Source organism: Antechinus flavipes, chromosome 6 (assembly GCF_016432865.1).
Source record: "Antechinus flavipes isolate AdamAnt ecotype Samford, QLD, Australia chromosome 6, AdamAnt_v2, whole genome shotgun sequence".
NCBI classification, from domain to species: domain Eukaryota; kingdom Metazoa; phylum Chordata; class Mammalia; order Dasyuromorphia; family Dasyuridae; genus Antechinus; species Antechinus flavipes.
The window spans coordinates 145,767,575-145,791,153 of NC_067403.1; the positions used below are offsets into that span (position 1 = coordinate 145,767,575).

At 34.1% G+C, this 23,579-nt stretch overlaps 1 long non-coding RNA gene across 1 annotated transcript in view; it reads left to right on the forward strand.

Annotated features, from left to right (window-relative positions):
• Window positions 1-202: 202 nt before the first annotated feature.
• Window positions 203-23,579, forward strand: part of LOC127539720 (uncharacterized) — an 88,737-nt gene continuing 65,360 nt past the window's right edge. Inside the window, exon 1 of the long non-coding RNA XR_007948025.1 lies at window positions 203-283. This is a non-coding gene — a long non-coding RNA (uncharacterized LOC127539720). The remainder of the gene's footprint in view (window positions 284-23,579) is intronic.

The following is a 23,579-nucleotide window of genomic DNA, read 5'->3' on the forward strand; positions in this document are numbered from 1 at the left end:
TGTATCACATTATTTTTTCTATGTTTATAAAGGTGATGGACCAGCAAAACATGTGAAGTATTAAATTGTAAATTAATTTTCCTCTTACTATTTGGGGATAACTAGAAGGTTATCCCATAGACATAGAAAGAGATTCCTAACTATTGTTTCCTTATGCTAAAACATGAACATAAACAGTAACTCCATCTTTTTATTTGCTTACAGGGTAGAATTCAAACTTTTTTTTTTTTAATTCCTGGAAGTTAAAGAAAAGGAAGGTCAATTTAGTGCTTTACTGATAAAGGTAAGATTACACCTATTCTTAAAGAGTAAAAAAGGTTTATTTTATATGCTTTTCTTTTCTTTTCTTTTCTTTTTTCTTTTTCTTCCTTTTTTTTTTTAACCAGCTAGAGCTTTGCAATATGTCAAAGTGAACTTGGTGATAACTTATTTTATACAATGAATGGAATGTGTAATTGTTCCTTGAGTTATCAGTAGGTCCACAAGAGATAAGAAAATGGAAGTAAATCAGCATGACAAAGTGGTTGTCAATTTGTTACATAATTAGAAAGTAAGCCATGCCTTTCATTTGACATATTGGCTTTCACAGCCAACTTATTCAGCAAACATTTATGTACTATTTAACACCTTTTGCCAAATATAGCCTTATAGTTGATATCATCAAGATAACATTGTCCAGGCAAATAGAATCTAGATTTAAAAAAAAATACTTAAATTTAATTAATTGAATTAGCTATATAACCTCTGGAAAGTCACCTACATTTTCATTTGCCACATCTATACAATAATTCATTGGAATAGGTCATAGGATCATAGAGCCAGAATGGAAAAAAAATCTAGGTGGAGGTCATGAAGTACAACTTCTTCATTTTACATATAAAGAAACTGAGAGAACTTCAATGACTTATATAGGGTCACAACTGTGATTAATAGTAGAGCCAGGGTTCAAATCTAAGTCCAGAGCACTTTCCTCATGTTCTTCTAATAATCTTAGTGACAACTGATTTTTTTTTTTCTTTTAAACTTTGGAAAGTATAGGAAATAGAGAGGTGGTCATCAGGATGACAGAATCCTCGATAATTTAGTATCATCCCACAATTTAATTTCTTATTTTCTCATACATGTAATGCCTGTTTAGCACTTAACTGTGCTATTACTTCTTGTGTACTCCTTATGGAATATCTCTAAAAATCCCATCTTGTTTATTAGCTATCATGAATCTTTCAAAAGACTTAAATCCTTTTAGATTTAATACAGATAAAATGTTCAACAATTGTTAACAAAAATGAGATTAAAAAATAAGATTCCTGAAGCAAAAAACAAATGTAAATCAATTGTATTTGAATCATACTTATGGCCAGATGCATTTTTCTTCATCAGAAATCTTAAAGTATATTGTTAAGGGTCAATTTTCCAAGAGCCTCCACAGCTGTGGATCATAACATTTGAAGGAGTTGCAAGGCAGCCTTTGCTGACACAGGTGTTGCGGACTGGGAATAAGATAAATTGGAGGCAGAGAGAAGAAGAGAGAGGTCAGACAATGCAAAGGCCTCTCAGTCAGAGAGGTCAGAGAACAGCAACTGCCTCTCCGTATCATCCTCTCACATGAGGAGATCCATTGTGATTTGGATCTCCAGCAGCCACTGTCAGGTGACTCCTGCGTATTCCAACAGTATACGAATCTAAAAAGTTTCATTTGGTTCCTATTGAGGTTCATTCTTCTTTCAAGAATAAAATCTTTACTCATGTTTTCACTTCTCACTGAGGCATTGTCACCTGTTTTTAAAATGAATCCTTTATTTTTCTTTGAGTATTTGTTTTGGACTTCTACTTGTTGCCTCTCTGGCAATTGCCATTACTGTCTTTCAATGATATATGACATGATTTTGACTGTTATTTAGGTAGCTATTGGTCCCTAATAACTACAGGTATTGCTAGCTCCTGGAGTAAGGAAGGCTCATCTATGTGAGTTCAAATCTGGTCTTGGACCCTATCTCAATGACTGTGGAGAAGTCACACAATGCTGTTTTTCTGTTTCCTCATTTGTAAAATGAGGTAGAGAAAGAAATGACAAATCACTGCCAAGAAAATGTCAAATGTAGTTAGGAAGAGTCAGTCACAACTGAAAAACATTTAACCACCATATTATATTCACTTTCTTTTCTAAGTTATCTTGGCTTTAATGTCAATTGACAGTGTAATTAAAAAAAAATCACATTTCAGACCTTCAATTTGGCAGAGCTCTTAGTGGTGTGGAGATGTTAGACTCAGTTGAAGAGCTATAGGAAAACAAAACAATAGAAGTCAAAAGAAATAGACATGCAGCAATAGTAGTTTTTTGGGGGGTGTGCGTGGATAAAGCAGCTAGCAGTTGGCATCAGTCAGTAAGTGATGGCTACTTTGGCTGCTGCTTTTCCATCTTTGATAGCAATCTTCACTTCATTCAATACTAGGAAACAGAGCATTTCCATTTCTTAGTGCAAATTTAGTTTCAATTCCGTAAGCCATTAAAAAGGCTTAAAAAAAAAAAACTACTATGCAGTTATCACTATGTTCTTTGATAAAGAACAATCAGTCCATCCATGGGCTTAACATACTAACATGTGAATTACCATTGGGCAGGGCATATTATAGATGCTGTAAGAACTGGTTCTTCATTGGCTAGCTTCCTCTATTATACTTGGATAAATTATAGGTCACCTAGTTCAAAAGTTAGGAAAAGTAAATAAAGTTGTGGTGAGCTTTTTCTTCTCAAAACACAGTCAGGCGATAAAAGTTCAGATCTTTTATTATCTCCATATAGCCCAGTTAGCTTAGAGGCCTATCTCTCTGCTTGGTTCCAAGAGCTCTTGCAGTTTTGTCCCTTTGCTTCTGCCTCTGCTTTCTTCAGCCTTCACTCCAGCTCCACTCTTCATGTAATTCTGGTGAAATCTGATCGAGAGCCTCTGTCTGTTTCTTTTATACAAGAGGGAGGAATTGTGGGATACGAGAGAGAGGGATTATGGGTTTTCTCCCATAGTGCTCTCTGGCCTTAAGAGCTTTAAGGGAGGTGTGAATTCCCAAAGTTACAAAGTTTACTTTGTGAATCTTTCATACTTGTGAACTCCAATGAGTAAAGGTGCAAACACAAGCATTGTATCAATTAATTCTACTTAGTACCTTGTTTCAGGTTCTGTCCAAAACATCTTCTTGTAAGATTAGATCAACTCTAATTAGTTAGCAGTTTGTAAAGATTCCAACATAAAGTGTTTGGGGAGGTAAATTATCTGGATATGTTCTGGATTTGTATGTTTCTTTATCTGTGTACTCTTTTTGTCTCTAGTCTTTGTATCACTTTACTGATCTTTCTTTCTCTGTCTCTGTTGTCTCTCCTCTTCTCCCTTTTCTCCACTTCCTCCCTCTTCTCAGGAGCTAGATATTGTTCTAAGTGCTTTACAAATCTTATCTCTTTTGATTCTGAGAGAAAGGAGAAACTGATTGACTTGTGAGATAGTAAATGCTTCATCTTAGGATTCGCGATAATGAAAAAGAGGAAAACCATTCATGGTCTCATATATGTTGTACATCTTGGGAGAGAGCAAAGCAAGAAGTTAGAGGAAGACTAGGTATGTTCCTATGGACTAAATTCTAAATGGAAAGTCAACCTGAGAGAACTTTTTAGAATGAATTTCTGTTAACCCAAAAGGAAACAAACTAAAGGATTAATGGGGATACACATGGAATCCAACATAAATTTTAAAAGTATCGTAGCAAGGGAAGTAATTCAGGGTGAATATAAAGGCTCAACACCCACACCCTTCCCACCCTCCCAAAACCTCCTCCCATACACCCACATACACACATTTCAAGAAAAAAATGACAGGAGTTTTAAAACTCAAAGCTGAGCTTAACAAAGAAATCCAAAACCAAAAGAAACCACCCCTCCTTCTTCCTTCCCTTCCTCCTCCCCCCGGCCCTTTTTTAAAAAATTTATATGCTAGAAAAGATAGAGGATGAAAGATAACATCGGATCACTGCTCAGGACAAATGACAATTAACTAAACAGCAGAATGAAAGCAATACTACCCCTGTTATAATTTTGTTTGTTTTTCCTTGCCAAGGGAGAAAAATACTCTTTGGACTGAGTTACATGGTTAATAGGGAGTTAGTAAGAGAGAACCTAACAGTAATCTTGTTCAGATAATCTGTATCTTTTGGTACTGAAAGAGATGTTCCTTATGATTGTGAAACGATTGTCAAATTAATTATTAGTGATGATTGTGGGGAATGGTACGAATACTGCAGCAATAGGAATGTGCAAATGAACCTATTTTCAAAGAAAGAAAGATAATAGATAAGTACACTCTAGGCTAGTGAAATTCCTGAAGATTTGAAAAAAGGAAGCAGTAATAAAGGGCTAACATAGCTTTATGTAGAACAGATCCATACCACGAACAAAATCTGTTCTTGTAGGATAAGAAAGAAAAAAATTCAGTTGGGGAAAAAAAATTTACAACAAATGTTTATGATAAAGTTCTGATAGCCTGGATCTATATGTATCTATATCTATATCAATCTATCTAGATAGATTGATATAGATATAGATATAGATATAGATATATAGATATACAGGGATACTATTATATATTTCTCATGTCTATCAATATATCTATCAATCAGTCAACCTATCTGTCTGTCTATTATCTATCATCAAGATCCATCTCCAGGATTCAAACAAAGAAACTGAAAAGAAGAATTACCTACTACAAATAATTATATGAAACTTTGCTGCTCCAAATCATTAATAAGTAAAATATGCATAAATAACCCTGAGGTTTTGACTCATGCTTATTAAAATGGCAACAATAACAAGATGAGAATAGTAAATGAAATAATTATAAAGAGCTATGTAGACTTATACATCTTAATGCCGTTGTAAATTGGGCCAACCAAGATGGAAAGCAATTTGAAATGTTTTTGGAAATAGAGAAGCTGTATCTTACTAAAGCATGTTTTTTTTTTCTTTTAAGATTACCTCTTATATTAGAAAAGAATAATCTGACTAAAACTATAGCTCAATTCATGTGTTTTGTTTTATATATTTGATGCTGTATTGCTTGCATTTCAAAGAGTCTGATTTAAAGGCATCAATCTGATTTGATGAACTTCTATAGAAAAAAAAAAAGCCAGATAAGTATTCCTTAACTTGTAAAGTGAAAGAAGATAGAACAATCTATTGTATGATTTTAATGCTCTTTGCCTCCAGACTCAAACATAGTTAGCACATTGATTTCAAGAGAAAGTGTATTTAGGAAGAAAAGTTTGATGCAGTAGCTGTTTGGTGAATTGCTCACAGATACCTTTAAAATCTGACTTTGAAGAAAGCTTTTGAAGAAATTATTTATCATAGGGTCTCACATAAGTTGCATCATTATATAAATAAACTTGCCTGATGGGGTAAAAAATAAACATTATATCTGGTAATAGGATTATCACTGGATATACACTTGTAGTTGAAAGCTTTAAGGTTACATTAAAGTTGAAAGTTGTTTGGAAAATCTCATCTCTTCCAGCTGTGGGATATCAAATAGACACTCCAGGATATAGAAACCTTACAATTTTCATTTCAAGAGTAATCCTACAAAAACATGAACTCCTTTTATTTTTGTGTTTTAAAAAGACATTTTCTGTTCTGTTATTTATGATACTTTTTTTTTTATTTGCACAAAAATTGGTACTGTGGCATAGGGAAGCAAACTTCGAAGACTCATTGGATTTGGATTTGATTGCCCTCTCTACCACCACTCCTTAGATAACTTTGGACAAATCACTCTTAGTTTCCTAAGCTGCCACATATTGAAATAAAGAAATTGAAATGCATAAAGTTCTACTTTAGTGATTCCATATTCTCTGTAGTGATCCTGTTGCTAGGGCTCTTTATCTGTGCAGATCTTTGCTTTCTTGTCTATGTTTTCCATAGGTTCTCCTGAAAACTTCCCTGATGTGCTGTTTTCCTCTATTTCTTCTTAATATTCTACTAACAACACTAAAATATTCTTCCCTGTTTAACACCATTTACATAAAAATCAGCTTTTAGGCAGAGGATGAACAGGAACATGGGCCTTCATTTTATGTGATATATTTAGATTGAAAATTTAATTAATGAGATAGCATGGTGTTTTAGAAGGCATATTTTGAAGGTTAGATAAGGCAATCTTTGGTATCTTGGGATATTTGATTTCTATTGTAGAATATGATTCTCAATCTATTACAATCAAGCTTAACAAATACAATTTTTAGTAAATTTTTAATTCATTTAAAATTAAACACAAAATAAGAAAAGAGGAAAAAAAACATGTACATAGCAGAACATGAGAGGATTCAACATAACATAATAATTTCCACTTCAAGAAAAATGTTTATTATAAATGCTACATATTATGTTCAGGGCTGTCCATCTTTTCTTTGCTTCCTTGTAGGTTTTCTTTTGTTTCTGTACTGTATACTTTTTACTTTATTTTTTTCTCCTTCCTTTCCCCTTCTTAAAGAGGGCTACAATTAAAATATATTAAATACATGCATGTGTATACATACACATTAGATAATAGATAATTGTAAATATACACATATACTTTCATACATGTATATATAAGACTACATTATGCATATTTCCACTTGTCATTTCTTTCTCCATAGGTAAATAGCAATTTTTTACATATGTCCAAATCTTTCTATGTTTTTTTAAATCAACCAACTCATCATTTTCTATATCATAGCAATATTCCAATCAGGTCATATCTTTTCTGAGAGATTTTCTGCAAAATATTCTGCATTCCTTCAATTCTTGGCCACATTGGTTTTATTTATACAAGAAATCTTTAAAATAATGGAAGTTATTCATTTTGCAATTCAATAATGCTCTGTTCTTAGAATATAGTTTAAGGTGTGATACCACTGAATCTCCTTCCTTTATATCTTTACTCCCTGTTTTCTTTAAAATTCCTGACCTTTTGTTCTTCCAAGTGAACTTTGTTATTATTTTTTCTAACTCAGTAGGGTTTTTTTTTAGTAATTTAATTGGGATGTCATTGAATAAATAGAAAAAATTGTCCCTTTAAAAATATGTATTAGTTTTACATATCCATGAGCAATACATATTATTTCAGATTATTATTTAAATCTGACTTTATATGTATAAAAAGTGTTTTATGTTTATATAGTTCCTCTGTCTGTTTTTGGTAGGTATGCTCAGGTATTTTATACTATCTAGTTACTTTAAATCATTTAAAACTATACTGTTTCATTAATATTATTATTCAATATTGTTTCTCTATTTTTCTTTTTTATTTAAATCTATTTCAGCTTTAACTTTGTCTGAGATTATGACTAATTCCTCCTGTTTTTTTTTTTTTTAAAAATTCTACTCCAGCCCTTTATTGTATCTGTCTCTCATTTTTACTCTTTCCTGCAAGCAACATATTGTTGAATTCAGATACTTATTCAGCTATCCATCTCCATTTTATAGGAAAATTCATCCTACTCAGTAATAAATATCCTTAAATACTTCTGTGTATAAGACACATCCAGTATGATCCTGGCTACACAATAGATCTGAGATTCTATTAATAGGAATCTTTCCCCTCATTTCCAAAATATATAGAGAATTGACTCTAAAATTTATAAGAAATCAAGCCATTCTCAAATTGATAAATGGTCAAAGGATATGAACAGACAATTCTCAGATGAAGAAATTGAAACTATTTCTAGCCATATGAAAACATGCTCCAAGTCATTATTAATCAGAGAAATGCAAATTAAGACAACTCTGAGATACAACTACACACTTGTCAGATTGGTTAGAATGACAGGGAAAGATAATGCGGAATGTTGGAGGGGATGTAGGAAAATTGGGATACTGATACATTGTTGGTGGAATTGTGAATACATCCAGCCATTCTGGAGAGCAATTTGGAACTATGCTCAAAAAGTTATCAAACTGTGCATACTCTTTGGTCCAGCAGTGCTACTACTGAGCTTATACCCCAAAGAGATACTAAAGAAGGGAAAGAGACCTGTATGTGCCAAAATGTTTGTGGCAGCTCTGTTTGTAGTGTCTAGAAAGTGGAAAATGAATGGATACCCATCAATTAGAGAATGGTTGGGTAAATTGTAGTATATGAATGTTATGGAATATTATTGTTCTGTAAGAAATGACCAACAGGATGAATACAGAGAGGCTTGGAGAGAGATGAACTGATGCTGAGTGAAATGAGCAGAACCAGGAGATCATTATATCCTTCAACAACGATACTCTATGAGGATGTATTCTTATGGAAGTGGATTTCTTCGACAAAGAAATCTCAGTTTCAATCGATCAATAATGGACAGAAGCAGCTACACCCAAAGAAAGAACACTGGGAAATGAATGTAAATTGTTTGCATTTTTGTTTTTCTTCTTGGGTTATTTTTACCTTCTGAATCCAATTTTCCTGTGCAACAAGAGAACTGTTTGGTTCTGCACACACATATTATATCTAGGATATACTGTAACATATTTAACATGTATAGGACTGCTTGCCATTTGGGGGAGGTGGAAAGGGAGGGAGGAGAAAAGTCGGAACAGAAATGAGTGCAAGGGATAATATTGTAAAAAATTATCCAGGCATGGATTTTGTCAATAAAAAGTTATAATTATGAAAAAAATAGGAACCTTTTTCTGTCAATATATGTCAATACCTCCTCCTCAACTTATAGTTGTAGAAAGTTGGTCAGAACATTGAAAGGTTAAATGATTTACTCACAATCACATAGTCAGCACATACTAGAGGAAGGATTTGAATCCAAGTCTTCCTGGAGCTATGGTTAGTTCCCTCTTCACTTTGGCATGCTCTCATTCCAGAAATATGAAAAAAACCCAAAACCCAAAAACCAAATAACAAATTGAAGAACAATTTTTTTATTCAAGGATCTCATATTCTATTGAGGGCATATTTATTATATATCATGTTTTAGTATGCTATGTTTCATGAGATATGTAAAATAAATTTAAGGAAGCAGAAAGTATTAAAAGCTAGTAAGTTCAAGAAAGGTTTCCCTTAGGAAGTGATAGAAGCTAGGGATTCTTAGAGATGCAGGTGATGAAGAAATATCTTGTAGAGATATTTTTAAAAAGACAGAAGCAGGAGATAGAATGTCAAGTTTGGTGAGCAAAGAATAGGCAAGTTGAATTTGTATGGAGAGAATTGGTATTAATAAGCCAAAATGGATGACCAGTAATGAAAAGCTTTAATGTCAAGGTAAAAAATTTATATTTTATCATATGGGCAATAATGGGGTCATTAAAGTTTCTTGAAAAAGGAAATATGGTCCAAGCTATCATTTAGGGAGATGATTCTGACAGTTGTATGGAAAGTAGATTAGTGAGGGGAGAGAGGGAAAGTCCCATATGGAGTTATTGCAATGGTCCAAGTGAGATATGTTAAGGATCTAAGCTAGGATAGTAGTCATGTGAAGGGAAAGAAAGAGAATTGTGAGATGTTGCAAAAGTAGAATTGTAATGTCCGGTCTAGCTTTCTGGAGGATCTCTAGAGCATGGGCCTTGATCTTAGCATGAGAATCACCACAAGGATAGTCAGGGATGGAGTCCAGAGTCTGATGTTGAGATCGAGAACACACACATTCAAGTCTGGTTATTTCAAGTCCTCTCACCCCTTAAATACTTTAGTACAATTACATCACTACAGCACACTGAGCATGTGCCAACTGTTATATCACCATACTAAATACTAAGTATATGGGTACTAGAGAACCATTATCTTGTCAATCATACTGAGTAAACTCCCTACTGTAAGTATCTTGCTTCAAGTATACTTTTCACAGAGTTCCCCAATATCTACAGTCCTCTGCATCTCCCTTTTTCTTTTGTTTTAGAACATAGGTGGTCAACCCTCCCTGACTTCTCAGTAAGGGAGATGAGAATGCCAAAGGGAGATTATCATGCCCTCCCTGCTTCTCAGGAAGGGAGGTGGACACCAAAGGGAAATGGGGCGTCAAACCAAATATTGTTAGCAGGTTTCATCTGGACTGAAGGGTCCCATTAACAATTTTTAATGTCCATGAGTCAATTGCTATATTCATAAGGTTAACAGTCAGACTTTTTCAGTGGCATTGGTGGTCAGAGATGGAACCACTAGATATTTCTTGGGTCTTTGTTTCAAGGGTCTTTTCAGTCTCTCTCGAATGGACAAGGTGAATATGGCTCATTGACACCCATCTGATTCATTCTTCATCTGTAGAGATACAAGCAAACCCTCTCCCCCAAACAGTTAACCTATCTATTCCCTTCCATTCACCTCTTTCTGGATCTCTCCACATCACAGATAGTGGAGCTGCTCACACTGGACACTGCTCTTCTGGTGGGTTATAAAATGTCTGCCCGAGCCAATGCATCTTTATCAAAAATCAAAAAATTAATAGCATAAAGAGCTAAATTTAAAAGTTCTCTAGGGTTACCTGTGGCTCCCCCTTTCTTTTATTTTTGGAGGAGTATCTTGATGTCTCTGTTTCTCCTCTCTACTATTGCCTGTCCTTGCGGACTGAAAGGCCTCTTTCACAGATCTTTCACAGATCAGTGAAATCTGATACTGTGCACAAAAGTGTGCAAAATATTTAGACATATATGCAGGTCCATTATATGTTTTTATTGCTTGTGACACACCCATGATTGCAAAAGCTTGTATAAGGAATTCAGTGACCACTCAGGCTGGTTCTTTTGCTGCTGGTATTGCAAAAGTAAATCCTGAAAAGGTGTCTACTACAACATGGATAAAAGACAGATGACCAAAAGATTTATAATGGGTAGGAGAGTGGAAAGGAAGGCAAGCTGTACAGGTTTTTACTATGCTCCTAGCTTCCTCTTTTGTTATCCCAAATTGCAAACGTAAAGCTTGAGCAACCTGATTGATGATATTTAGAATGAGATTCTTGAGCTGCCTGAAATAAAGGAGTATTGGCTAATATGGTTAGAAGGCTACCTGTCTTTGAATTACCATAAAAATAGGACCATTATAAGAGTGGACATGAAAGATATAAATCTTACCTTGATGCTTTCTTACTTGCTCTTGATATATCAGAAGCTACAAATTTCATTTGGGCAATTCTTTGTAGCATACCTACTGAATAGGCTGAATCAGATATTATGTTTACATCTGCTGGATAATAAGTAAGAGCTAGAATATTGCATACAATTCATTCTGCTGAGTGGATTAAAAAGGAGTTCTGACTACACTCTTTATAGTTACGTCATGAGAGTATACAGCACAAATGTTACATTTGGATGCATCTGTAAAGATAGTTGGTCCTTTAAGAGGAACCTTAGAAACCTTTTCTTCAAAAATCCATTGCCAATTATGTAATAGTTGAGTTATCTTTAATGGAGACCTGTGTGTAAAATTTGGATCTGTGGCCAATAAAATTTGCCACTCTGGGATGGTTTCACAGCATACATTAATTTGTGCATTGATATAAAAGGTGTATATCTTGTCAGGTCTTATCCCAGATAATTGTACAACTCTCTTAATGATCTTTAATAAAATTCTAGTCATAAGCACTGGGTAAGGAATAAGGCTTTGGTCTGGTTGTGCTGGGAGGATCACCTACTTGATCACTCTGTCTCCTTGATGAAGGACTGCTATGAATGCCTCTTTTGTAGCAAAAACTGATATTTCCAAGGGTTTTTGAACTACTCTTTCAAACACATCAGATAAAGCCAGTTCAACTTCTCTCAAAGCCTCTTGATCTTCTTTTTGTAAGCTGGTGTGGTGAGTTTAAAGCACTGTCTCACCTTAAAATGTCATATAATAGTTGTAATTGATGGGTAGTTAAAGCTAACACTGGAAACATCCATTGGATATCTCCTATCAATTTCAATTTCTGAAAGTCATTTAAAGTGTTCAACTTCTTTGTTCTTAAAGAAAGGTTTTGTACTGTAAGCATCTTAGGATATATTTCATATCCTAAATATTGAAAAGGAGCATGCCTTTGAATTTTTTCTGGAGCTATATGCAGTTCGTAGTTCCTTAGTGTTTCTATGGTCTTTTGTAGACATGCTTCTAACATTTGTTCCTCAGGTACACACCCCAAGACATCATCCATGTAATGTAACAAATAACTTTTGGAAATGCTTTTTTTACTGGAATAAGAGTAGTAGTCACATACATTTGACACATAGAAGGATTATTTTTCATTCCCTGTGGCAAAACTGCCCATTCAAATCTTTTATAAGCCTCAGTTAAATTAACACTGGGCACTGAAAAAGCAAATATTTCATATCCTCCTTATCCAGAGGGATAGAATAGAAACAATCCTTAATGTCCATAACCCAAAGAGGCCATTCTCTGGGCAATTGAGTAGGAGATGGAAGTCCAGGCTGAAGAGTTCCCATAGTTTCCATCTGTTCATTTACTTTTCTTAAATAAGTCAATATCTTCCATTTTCTTGGTTTCTTTTTTTTTTTAAACAAATACAGGGGAATTCCAAGGACTTAGAGAAGGTTGCAAATGTCTTTGGTCAAGTTATTCCTGTATTATATCTAATAAGGCCTGAATTTTTTCACATGTTAAGGCTACTGCTGCATCCACACTGGTGTATCAGTTTTCCATTGAATGGGAACAGGTGAGAGTGTAGGCAGGCCTTCAAAAGCAGCCCTGCCTAAAAAGCCAAAGTACTTAATTGTAATCCTAACTGTTGTAATATATCTCTTTCCCATAGATTGATGATTTTTCCAACTTCAAAATGAGTAAAAACTCCTGTTTCATTTTCAAATATCCATCTCAAAGGGGTAGCACTAATTTCAGCTGCTATTGATTCTCCTATGCCAGACATATAGGTGTCTGCCTTAATCTTGGGCCAATTACTGGGCCAATTGGCACCTTTAATGACTGTATGATCTGCACCTACCTTAACCTCATTAGCACTGTACTTAACTCCTTTCTTGTCCAATTCTCCATGCCTTTCAGCTACTTTGTCAGCACCATCCCCCTCCTGCTCTTTCTTCTCACACTTTTTGTCCACTATGCCACCTAGCTGCCTCTGGACTAGACATGATTCTTAATGTAGGATAAAATTTCATCACTTAATTAGCTATACTATCACACTATTTACCTATATAGTTTTTAAAAAAAATATAAATATAGCTTTCTTCAGATGATTTTAGCTATACTCCCTTTCCTCTCTTTTATTTGTGAATTCAACAAGAGTCAACAAATAATATTAAACACTTATTACATGCCTTGTGAAGAACTGGGCAAATCATATATACTTATTTCTGAATATTGGAGAGATGCTCAGTCTCTTCTGTTTACCACATTCCATTTATTAGCAAATGATTTCAAATGGATAGTTATGTGATAAATTTATCAACCAATTAGAAATATGAAAATATGTCCTCACACCAGCACTTATGGAGAGGGGGAAAAAAAAATCTAGGGCCAAAGGCCAGAATGCTGAGATTCTTTTCAGGTGTTTCTAGGAAGTTTATGTTTTGTTCTTAAATCTGTGGATTGAGTTTCAGGCCAACTATCTATTCCTGCATCATTAGTATTTCACTCTAATTTTTGAAATGCAATAGCATAAATATGGCTTCCCAGATTTGCCTTTATATGTAGAAAGGGGGGTAGTTAGGGGTTGCAGTAGATAGATGGCCACTTCATATTTGGCTTCAAACACTTACTAGATCTATGATTCTGGCCAGTCACTTACCCGTGTTTGTCTCTGTCTTTCCATCTGGAAATTAATCTGGATAAGGAAATGACAAAACACTCCAGTATCTTCACCAAGGAAACATTAAATGGGGTCACGAAGTATCAAAAAGGACTGAAATAACTGAACAGAAAACAAAAACAAAATTTCTGAGATGTCATTGCAATATTGTGTGTGTGTGTGTGTGTGTGTGTGTATGTATGCATGTGTATGTGTATATTTCTATCTCCCAGAGATTGTAGGTAATGATTGAGGGCTGAACATGGAGATATTTCTTACCTATCTCACAAATTTATGCTTTGCAAATTCTGAATGTTTTGAATCATTGTAGAGCCAAAGAATAGAGAAAAAGATTTGTGGACAAGAGGCAAAAGGAAGGGACAAAAAGCAACTCTTTATGTCTCATCTTTCCAGTCTACACATTATCCTCTTATAAAGGATATTTTCCCTGGATATCCTTCATACTTGGAATGTCCTCCTTCCTCAGCTAAAATTATGATTTCTTCAAGAAACCCTTCTCAGTGTTAGTCTTTGTGGCTTCCCTTTGAAAACACCCATAATTGATCCTGAATGCATCGTTTGTTCCTAGTTGTTTGTATGTTGTATCCCTCATCATATTATCAGTTTCCTTTAGAGCAAAACTTCTGAAACTGTAGGTCATGACCTCATATGGAATTGGGAAATTAGGATTTATTTTCAGCAAATGTTTGATTTATATACTTATATTACTTACTTATATACCTGAGGTCTTATAAAAATTGTTCTGGGGAAAAGGATTCTGGTGTGGAAAAAGTTTAATAAGCTCTGTTTAGAGCTTTTCTCTGTAGCCACAATGCTTAGCATCCTTCCTAGAACTTAATAAATACTTAATCCCTGCTAACTGATTGATTAATGAGTGTTTTATCTTACTACTAGACTAAGCTCCAAGAAGATTCTAATTCTATTATTTATACTGTGGAAAGCACCGAGTTAAGTACACGGGGGATATATAGAGAGGACACTAAATCAATCTATTAATGCTACAAATAAAGAAACTTTCCTTCCTTTCCCTTCCCCAGATAAGTTGATTGATTCATTCAAGGTAGTTACAAACCAAGGCTTTGCAATGTTCTTCCAAGTAAATTGTTACATGATGTTCAATCTTATACAGTAACAGGAAAAATAAAATAGTAATATCTTACTCTAACATTTTATTATTCCAGGTGTCTCATTGGTTAGAAGTGCATGGAAATAGATTCTCTTAATTTCTAATGGATTCCTTAAAAAAAAATCTAGAGCATATAGTTTATAGAGGTCAACAGAATCAAGATGATCTAGCTCGTGGAAACTGAGGTCTAACATATCAAGCGATTTTTCCAAGTTATGACAGGTAATAAACAGCAGAGCTTGCATTTGAATCCAGGCTCTGACATCCTCACCTAGAACCCTCCCGTTTCATTATGCTGCCTCTTATGGCTAAAAAATTTTCTTAAAAAATTAGAAAAATGTATTTAATTTATTATTTAATCTCCAGTTAAGGTTGCCAAAAAAACCCCAAAAAAACCAAAAAACAAAAAAACCCCAGTTCTATGAGCTACATGGAGATAGGCCTAGGATGCCCATATCTATCCCCAAATTCACTTTAATTGCCATGTAAATGGTATTCGCTGTAATATGATCTATGATGTTGTGCCAAACCCCACCATAGATCACATCAGATAGGAACAAAAATTAAAGGAAGAAGGAAAGATCATTGCCCTCTGTTTTCTTTGCCCCATTCCTTTTTTTATGTCTGTATTTCAGTAGCAAAACACTCCATCTTTCCCATCTGGACACCCCTCCCCCATTTTTGTCATGCTCCATTTAAACTGTTTAAGTACACACCTTTGGGAAGTCTTTCTAGCTAAATTGTGAGATTCCAATACAATGTATAGTACCTAAGGTTGTAATGGAAAGACAGATATTTGGAAAGTTGTGTATGTTTTATAAAATGGAGAAGCAGTTTTTTTTGGGGACAATGAAATCTGTGAATGAATAAATTAATGAGTAAAGAATTTAGAATCATAAGGCTTGACTTAACCTCTTAATGCCTATTCCTTTTGCTATTTTCCTGTGCAACTCTGAACCTCTATGACTTTTATTTCCTATTTCATGGATAGGGTTATCAGAAGATAAGTGCTTTAAAGCTTATGGAACAAAATAGAGATGTGAATTGTAATTATTGCAGATATTTGAAGGACCTTGCTATTATTCCACCCTTGCTTACACACTAAGAATTGTTGTTTGTCAGTTCTCATCATTCATTGTCCACCTCCACTCCCCTCCCCAAGTTTCAAATACAAAATTTGCTATATTAGGAGAGATTGCCTCCTTTGAAGAGGTCTTTTGGGCATAAGTAACTAAATTCCATTGAAGCAGGTTAGAGAGAGGGCTGCCTTAAGCTGAATTTTTTTCCTCTGTAGCCTTTGGTGAATCTTAACCCAAGATATTTGCTGGTGTTTCAGTGTCATTAACCCTTAACTTGGCACTGCAGAGACAGTGGCAATCTAGAAAACAATAAGGAAGCTTTAATCACCCTCTATAGGCATCTAGACCTGCATCTTCAGAGGTGGTGCTTTCTCTTGATCTTGCTGTTGCTGTTGCTGCTCCTGCTGCGTGCCTTGCAGAGAACTTCCCCATCCGAAAGAAACTTAATTATCTTAATAATGTTAGAGTTTCGAAATTGCAATAAAAGCCAGAAGGAGCCACAGTTTTCCTGCTTGTAATACATAGTTAATGTTTAAATGCATACCCCGAATCCCATTTACCCAGTAACTCTTAGTTATCTCCCCGCCCCCACCCCTCTTGAGCTAGGGAATGAGTAAGATGATCTGGGGGGAGGGAATGAAAACAGAAGCTAATTAGAGTATTTTCATAAACTCATTAATGACAGTCTCGTGACTAAGTGGGGGTTATGTCCTTTCTTTAGCCACTAAGCCCACGGTGGGAGGGTAGAGTGTGAGAAGAGAAGAAGGGGGAGGAAAGGGAGAGGAAGGGGAGAGGAGAGAAAAGGGGGAGGGAAGAAAAGAGCGGGTACGGAGAGAAAGAGAAGAGAAAGAGGGAAAGAGAGAGAGAAAAGGTGGCTATTAAAAAGTATACTGTGTCGGAAGCCTTCGAGTGGGCGAGCTTTGCCTAGTGGTAAGTCTGTCTTGCGGCTTGTTTGCTGCCTTAATGAATGGAGCCATTCCAGTCCTGCCTAGCTTGCAGCTAATGCGGTCAAGGGATTTGTTATGAAATGTACCAAATCTTGGCATGGAGCTAATTGAATATAAAAAGAAGCATGCTAGAAACTTGCTCCTGAGAAGTGACACATGCATCTTCCTGATGTTGCTGAAAGAGGGTTTGTGTAAAGGTATGTCTTCGTGCCTGCACTCATTGCTAACGAGCACTCTCTCCCCATGCTTAGCTGTGGGTTACTTGTTAAAATAATTGGCAGTGTTGTGAGTAATTTAAAACTTGGGGATGAATGACTTTCAAATTAAAATCATGCCGATTCTTGATATCTTTGTGGCGTGCCCCAGTATTATCATCAGCACATAATATATAATAAAAATTTCGATTATGGAAATAATTTTAATTGTTAAATATAGCTAAGAAGTTTGATTTGATAATGCACTCTGCTTACTTCCTTATAAGCAATATAATCATTAGGTAAAGAGGATAGCAAAAGTACTACCCTTGCTGGGTTTATATTGGAAGGATCTGGATTTGAATTCCACAGCTGCTTCACCCTGATGATCTAGGATAAGTCACTTAAGTTTTCTCCAACTCACTTTCCTCATTTGTAAAATGAAGGATTGGACTATCGGTGGCTCTTTATCTACTAGTCAGTCTCAGCACTGACTGTATCATCTTATGAATATCATGAACTAACTAACATGGTGATATAAATTGTGCTAAAATTAGAAAATATTGGTGAGTTAAGAAAATTTAAAAAATGAATTATACATCCATTGCCTCATAACTATCAGGATGAAACATTTCCCCCCTGAAATCTAGTTAGATAACAAATTAAATGTTTGAATGTTTCTAATTTCACTGAAATGGATATTTTCCTTTTTCAATTTTTGAAAGCTTAGAGTTAGGACTGACCCTGGAGTCCGGAGGACCTGAGTTCAAATGCAGATTCAGCCAGTTGATACTTACTAGTTGTGTGACCTTGGGTAAATCATTTAAACCGGATTGCCTTACCAAAAAACAAAACAAAAACCCCAAAACAAAACAAAAACTCCAATATCCCACAACAAAATAGAAAGCTAAGAATGTGATATTACCTTGCACATAGTAGACACTTAATATTAAATTGAATCACATTTTTAAGGGCAAAGGGGAACTTCATTCAGTTGGCATAAAAATGTTCACAGAATCAGAGACTATTAGGAGGATATCCTTTTTAGATCAAATCAATCTCTTTATTTTGCAGATGAGGAAACAGATTCCTAGAAGTTAAGGGGCATGCCTAGAGTCATCTATTTAGAAAATAGCTCTTCCTAAGCTAGTGTTTTTTATTTAATGAACAAATGGGCCAGGCCCTAGTTTAGATATTGGAATACAAAGAATTAACCAATCCCTACCTTGAAGGGTAAACCCTTATCTTTACATTGGTATGTAGAACTGACTTTCTTAAAGTGATTCTCAAACATTTTGGAGTTAGAATCCAAAAATTATTGAGGGACCACAAAGAGTTTTTCTTGTGCTGGCTATATCAATAGACATTTACTGTTTTGGGGATTAAAATATTTTAGTGTTTTTATGGAAATAGAAAACTAAGGAATCACATTCTGACAACCTTTTTGTTTATAGGAAATATTTAAAAATATTTTTGTTGATATCTTTTTTCATTTGTATAGTTTCCTCCAATATCGATTGTATTCTTAGAAAATCATCATATATAACCAATAATATTTTTCAGACAAAAAGGAAAAATTAGAAAAAATAGTTTGAAAATATGTGTAATGTTATAAACTTCCCTCATCTGCAAATGGGTATTTTTTTCATTCTTTTCATTCTTCTTTTCATATCTCTTCTGTGCTGCCTTGCTTGTCCTTTAATATTTGGCATAATTTATTTTCTTTTCATTTACATTGTTGTAGTCATTGTGTTTGTTATTTTATTGTCTCAGTTCATCAGTTCATATAGGTTTTTCCATTTGTATTTACATACTTGTTTCTTATAGCACAGTAATATTTCATTATATTCATATCCCATAGTTGTTTTTTTTTTTAAATCTGTTACCCAATTGACCTAAATCTACTGTATTTCCAGTTTGCTATCACAGTGTCTATATATACATACATACACATATGTATATGTATGTATGCATATATAAAATTGTGCATACCGGGAATTGCTTCTTTTTAATGGCATTCTTGGAGTAGGAAGCCTATGAGTGAATTTCTGGATCAAAATTTAATCATTTTCTTTATATAATTCCAAATTACCTTCTAAAATGGTTGTATTAATTCTCAGTTTCATTAACAATGTTCTAGCATGCCTATCTTCCTACAACTCTTCCAACTCTGACATGTTAACTTTTGTCTTTTTTGGGGAGCCAATTTTCAGGGTGTGTGCTGAAAACTATGGTTGTTTTAATCCTGATTTCTTTCCTTAGTTTTTTGGAGTATTCTCTTTTATGCCTAATATGGTTAACAGTATGCAGTTCTTTTGAGAAATCTTTGTTCATGTCCTTTGATCACTTATTTACTGAGGAATGACTCTTGGTTTTATTTATATCTGTTAAATTTTTGTCATCTTGGATATCAATCCCTTATCTGAAAAAAATTTTATATAAAGATTTCCCCCCAATTCAAATATTTCACTTATTATCCTAAATTCATTTGTACAGAAACTTCTTGATTTCATGTAATCAAAATTATCTATTTTATCTTTTGTAATTGTCTCTATCCTTAGTTTTGCTTGACATAAAATAAGTACAAAACTTATAGTATCAGTGATTACTAATTTCAATAATGGAAATTCAGAAATGGAAATTACTGGCTCTTCCATAATTCAGTCTTTTTAGCTATTCATCCTAGCTCTATGAGATATCAAATGCAAATTTGATGAGCATGTAATCCATGTCTTATTGAAGTTACTGATAAAAAATGATAAATAATACAGAGTCAAATGCAAATCTTTAGGATATTCCCCTGGAGACCTCATGCCACATTGATATTGGGCTATTAACAATTACTTTTTGAATTTGGTCATACAACTAAATCAAAATATATTGTATTATTTCCTACTTGTCATCTCTCCACCTTTCCCACCCCCCCCCCAAAAAAAAAAGTAATGTTCGGTTATCCATAGAGGAAATTATGTATTTAAAATCATTTTATAGGTGGGTACATTGAGGCTCAGGGAATATATGAGACTGTTCAAAGTCACATAAATAATATATATATATATATATATATATATATATATATATATATATATATATATGTTTATGTCAGTGATATATAAAAGAGGATAATTGAGTAATAAGATATATTTGGTACTACATTGCCAAAGCCATAGGAAAACAAAGTTGTAAACATATTGAATGACCAAAGGAAAGCATTAGAAGCCAAAAGATAAAGCATAGCTAAAACATCAGCTGATGGTCTAGATAGGAACCTTAAGAAAGGAGAGTATGAAACTCAAAAGGAATCCCTGGAGACATGACTGACTTTTGACCCTTTATTTTAAGGTCTCCATGATAGGTAGAAAATAAGTTCTTAATCTTAATTCTGCTTATTATTTATGTGACCTTGAACAGTCTTATATATTCCCTGAGCCTCAATCTGTCCACCTAGAAAATGTTTCCGGTTTTGTACGTGTGGTCATATTTTGCCTTTTGGAAGAGAGCCTTGAGCACATGGGTGTGGAAATTGTTGTGATGTTTTTACTGAACTGGGAAGCAGAATCATGAGTAAAAATATTATTACTTAAGAATGTTTAAATTTTCTATTTGGTCTAACTGAAAAATCAATTGATGTATTTATTAAAGGGGACGTACATAAATCACTCTTCCTGCCCAGAGAAGCTTCTACATTCATTCTAAATAAATCTATGAGATTAAAAAAAACATGAACAACTAAGGACTGCCAGCTAAAAGAAGAAAATATGTAAAGCAAACTTCTCTTTTGGCTCTAGTTCTTATGCTGTAGTTTTTATAGTCAGGACTAGGACAGTTCCTCTCTGTCTGTAGTGATGAGCCATTTAGACCTTTCCTAATGAGGCTTCCTTTCAGTGCTTTTTAAATATTTGACTAGTGAATTTGTGTAAAGTGGGCTCTCAAGTATGTTGTGTGTGGGCTAACCAAGGAATTTTCTTTTTCTTTTTCTTTTTTTTAAGATATAGTCCCAGATAGCATACTGCGAAAAGCACTCTCAAATTGATAATAGCAAAAAGGGATTATGCGTTATAATGTTTATACTATTATTTCATCCTCACTATTTTTATGGATAAATTGTGGCACTTTTTTATTTTATTTACTATTCCATAGTATCTCATTTTAAATGTTATTTATTCCTTATTTTAATAGTTCCATCTCATAAATTATGTTGTTCATAGCATTAATCCTAAATAAAAAGGAGAATATAATTAAAACAGGAAATACACCTTGTTCATGTAACTAATGCCTGTCTAGTGTTTTATTTTGAATTAAAAAAACCAAACTCACAGGAAAACAATGTCTCTCTTGCAATTGAGAATTTTTTATTTAGGAACAAATAGGAAATAGAAAACAAAAATAGAAATTTGGTTTCTTCTAGACAGTAGAAAGCTGCAGTTTTTGTTCCTGGTTTTACCAATATTTTAAATCACGATTATTTCTTTAAAATTGTAGAAATGTACATCCTTGGGGAATGCTAAACAGTTTTAGCCACCCATGAGAACTGAAATGAAAATGGAAGATATTAATTTGAGGAAAGATAAAATAGTAAAATCACCTTCTCTGTGGCAGCACGTAACTGAATAGAAATGTGCAGCAGTATGAATTGAGATGCCATATAAAGGTCCATTTCCCCTGGGAATCCTGCTACTCCTGACAGACAGACTTGCTATGTTGACATTGGCAGTTTTTGCCAATGTCATGTTAAAGTCCTTATTGAAATTGAATTTGAAAATGATAACTCCTATATTTCACTTAATCAATGTTGCTAGACTCCCACACTCTGATGGTATCATATGTGCCTCCCAAACATGACACCCTCACTTTTTTAGAAATCCAACAGAAGGGAATTTGGAAAGAAAAGAAACATAAATATGCATCCAATGTTTTACTATGCTCTAGTTATTTGCAGTGGGATGCATAATGTACATTAACTCTACTCTTCAACTTTGTTCTAAATTACACACATGACACTTTTTGTGTGCAGTGGATCACTCTGGGTCTCCATGACCTTGGCAGCATTTCAGGGTCACATTTGCACATGGATCAACTGTTCTGGAACAATTTCTCCAATGTATGAGGCACAAACAAGCTTTTCTTTAACAGCAGGCACATATACCTTTCACCCGCCTCTCTTTCCCTAACAGACATGGTCATTATTGTCTTTGCCAAACAACAACAAAATAACCTAATTCCAAATCTTGTAAAAAGTTTCCATGTAGTCATAAATCAGTATTGTGATACCTGATCTTTTTCAACATTCTTCTTGTTCCACATTATTATTTAAAAATATTTTGAAGGATTGTACCTTTCAAAGTTTTTCAGTTAAAAAAAAATGACTTATTACCTCCATTTTAAAGAGATTTAAATGACATTCAACCTGGCTTTTTCAAAGCTTGGATTATTAAAATTATCTTACTCCTCTCATTATTTAAAAATAAAATTCAGATTAAAATGGTCCTGAGACAAGCCAGTATCTTGGGGGGAGGGTTGTGTGTTGTATAATGTTTGGTGCACATGTTGCATATATAGGCAAATTATTACTTTTCCTATATGATTGAATAAAGATTTTGGGATGTAGGACAAGTTTTGTGATCTCATAGAAAGCATTCTCCAAACAACTCCAATAGCAGACATGGATTATATGCCTCATGCTTTTCACTCATTCTTATTCTTATTTTATCCTTCTCATTATTTTGAGAGCATATTCAGATAGAAATAAAATTCAGATAGAAAATTGGGACAAATTACAATCCTTTTATTATTATTTTATTTAACATTCTATAAACTATGATGTAATACCTGCATCATATAAATACTTAGTTTAATAACTATTAGTAGTTAAATTTTAGTTAAGTCTACTCACTGAAAGCAGCTTTAGTATGAAGAAATGGTAGAAACTCTGGGATGTAAGAATTTATTATATGACAGATATCTTAACAAGATGATCTGGTGACTAGAATTAGACCTCAGAAGCTTGCTATCTTTCATAGATTGATAGAAGACAAATCTCCATATTATGAATAGGTTGAAGAACAAGAAAATGAGGATGTGCTTTATTCTATTCTCCCATTATTTTGATATCAATTGCAAGGTTTCTATATACTGAAAACTCTTGGTTCTATGTAGCTTGCATGTTATTAGATTTAGTAACATTTAAGAAAAGCATTCTTCTTTAGTTTTTATGGATCAGTGTTCTTCCCTGACAATTGTTGGCAACCGTTTGGTCTGTGGTAGTAGTCTGATTCTAGCAGTTTAATAGTTAAGTTCTACTGGATACTTTGAGATCTCTTTATAATATGGGGATTTGTCATTTGTTAGTCTATGCAAGATAGCACGCTTCTGATATATACCTCTAGTCACCAGGTCATGTCTTGATAAGTTATTTGGCACATGTTTATGGAATACTTCCAATTTATCTTTGTGATTCTTGTGAAGTTCCCATCTG